The sequence below is a fragment of the Hipposideros armiger genome, unplaced genomic scaffold (genome assembly GCF_001890085.2).
Source record: "Hipposideros armiger isolate ML-2016 unplaced genomic scaffold, ASM189008v1 scaffold_1330, whole genome shotgun sequence".
In the NCBI taxonomy this organism is placed as follows: domain Eukaryota; kingdom Metazoa; phylum Chordata; class Mammalia; order Chiroptera; family Hipposideridae; genus Hipposideros; species Hipposideros armiger.
Window position 1 is genome coordinate 38,806 of NW_017732680.1, and position 3,100 is coordinate 41,905.

Below are 3,100 nucleotides of genomic sequence, written 5' to 3' on the forward strand. Positions count from 1 at the left end.
ATCGAGTTTGTTATTTAATTCAGTAATTGAATTCTTTATTTCTACCTAGTTGTCTTTCATGATTTCTCTATCCTTCTTTTCATTCTCATTAATTTCCTTGAGCATTCTAATAATCAATGTGCTGAACTCTGCCTCCGATAGGTTATTTACCTCTATTTCCTCTAATTCTACAGGTTCAGGAGGTTTCTTCTGTTCTTTTATTTGGAATGTGTTTCTTTGCTTCCCCATTCTGGTTTACACTTTGTGTTTACTTCGATGAAATCGGTAGATCCCCTAGGTCTCACAATCTTTTCTGGGTAGACTTATGTGGTATATGTCCTTTATATTTGAATTGCTCAGACTCCCTTTTCTCCCTTGTGTGTATACCAGAGGTGTTCCTTGTGTTATGTGCCTTCTCCTGTTGTCGTCTAGTTTTTACTGCTTTCGGCTTGTCAGTAGGAGGGCTTGACTCCCAAGCTGACTAACCGTGAGGATTAGCTGTGTCCAAAGTTTATAAACTGTTGTCTGAGGGTTGATCCCTCTGATGAGTCTTGGCCCCAAAAGGCTCTTGTGCCTGTAGCAATTTCCCTTTGAGTGTGAATCTTGTAGGTCAGACCCTGTAATGCTCTGGTTTTATCTAAAGTTGGTCTCTGGGTGTGATGATTCTTGTGCTTCTTTGGCTAGACCCTGCTTATGATATGCATTCATAACACCCAAGGATCTTGCCAAAGAGGAGGGTCTAATTCAGTGGATCTGGGACAGCGGCTGAGTCTGCATTTCTAGCAAGCTTCCAGGTGATGCTCAGACACTGATGCTTTTCCTCCAAATCAAACCTCATCCTATAACCTTCTCCCTGTGTGGCTTATTTCACTTAGCATAATACCCTCTAAGTCCACCCATGTTGTCACAAATGGTAAGATTTCGTTCGTTTTTATGACCGAGCAATATTCCATTGTATATATGCACTATAATTTCTTCATCAGATGGTATATGTATGGGCATTACGGTTGTTTCCGTATCTTGGCTGCTATCAGCCGTGCTGCAGTAAACATAGGGGTGCATATATTTTTTTCAAATTAGTGTTCTGGGTTTCTTTGGATAAACACCCAAGAGTAAAATTGCTGGGTCATAAGGAGGCTCAATTTTTAATTTTCCGAGGAACCTCCATACTCATTTCTGTGGTGGCAGCACCAATTTGCAATCTAGCCAATGGTGAATGAGGGTTCTCTTTTCTCCACATCCTTGACAGCATTTGTTGTTTGAGATTTCACTATTTTAATAGCCCAGTCATACTTCATTGTACATGTGTATGTACCACATCGTCTATATGCAATCATCTGTTGCTGTGCACTTGGACAGCTTCCACATCTTGGCTATTGTAAATAATTCTGCAGTGACCATAGAGGTGCGCGTAGATCTTTTCAAATTAGTGTTTTTGGATTTCTTTGGAGAATACCCAGAAGTGGAATTACTGGGTCATAAGACAATTCTTTTTTTAAATGTTTTTGAAGAACTTCCAAATAGTTTTCCATAGTGGTTGCACCAAATTGCAATCCCACCAACATTGTACAAGGGTTTCCCTTTCTCTACGTCCTTGCAAAGAATTGCTGTTTGTTGCTTTGTTGATGATAACTATCCTGACAGGTGTGAGGTGATATCTCATTGTGGTTTCGATTTGCGTTTCTCTCATCAGAGAAATGATTAGTGACATTGAGCATCTTTTCACATGTCTGTTGGCCATCTGTATTTCCCCTTTGGAGAAATGTCTATTCAGGTCCTCTCCTCATTTTTTAATTGCATCATTTGTTTTTTCAGGGCTGAGTTGTAGGAGATCTTTGTAAGTTGTGGATATTAACCCCTTCTCAGATGTATCATTGGTGAGTGTCTTAATCCCATATAGTAGTCTCTTCATTGTTTGTTTTTTCTTTAAATATTTTATTGGGGAATTGTGGGAGGGGGACAGCATTGGGGAATCAGGGAAAGGGAAGAGACAAGTTGCTGTCCTTTTGTTCTTGAATCTAGTTGTGGAGGATGTCGCTTCATTGGCCCATGTTGGTAGTGTGATCATTGCACTCTTCCTGGGCGAGGCAGACCGCCTGCCGGCCATTGGACGGCAGCTCACGGTGGCTCATGGCAGCTCATGAAAGCTCAGGCCAGGTAGTGGCCAGCCCCACTGCTGCCTGCCTACTCAGTCGCCGGAGACTCCCGGCAGCGCAGCTTCAGGTCGAGCTGTTGTTCACCAACTTAGCGGTAGAGGGCGCAGTGTCACTGGTCCTCATGTGGGATCCGAACCGGGGCCCTGTTGCTCAGAGCTGGAGCTCCCAAGCCAACTCCTAACCAACGAGCCACTCGGCCAGCCCTCTTTTCGTTTCTTTGATGGTTTTCTTTGCTGTGCAAAACATTTTTAGTTTGATGTAGTCTCATTTGTTTGTTTTTTCTTTTATTGCCCTTGCCTGAGGAGATACATCAGAAAAAAATATCACTGAGGGTAATGTCAGAGAATTTACTGCCGATGTTTTCTTCTACGAGTTTTATGGTTTCGGGTCTTCCTTTTAAGTCTTTAATCAATTTTGAGTTTATTCTTGTATGCGGTATAAGAAGGTGGGCTAGTTTCATGTGTCTTTTTGCATGTATCTGTCTAGTTCTCCAATGCCATTTATTGAAGAGACTGTCATTTCCCCAGTTGTATATTCTTATATCCTATATGGTCATAGATCAAATGACCGTACAGGCATGGGTTTATTTCTTGGCTGTCTGTTCTGTTCCATTCGTCTACGTGTCTGTTTTAATGCCAGTACCATGTTGTTTTGATTCCTATAGCCTTTTAGCATGGTTTGCTATCAAGTAGCATGGAAGCACCAACTTTATTCTTCTTTCTCAAAATTGCTGTGGTTATGCAGGGTCTTTTGTGGTTCCATATACATTTTAGTATTATTTGTTCCATGTCTGTGAAAAATGCCATTGGTATGTGATAGGAATTATAGGGAATGTCTAGATTGCTTTGGGTTGTATGGAATTTTTTTTTAAAGATTTTTATTGGGAAATTGGGGGTATGGGAACAGTGCTGGGGAATTGGGGGAAGGGGAACAGACAAGTTGCTGTCCTTTTGTTCTTCAGTCTA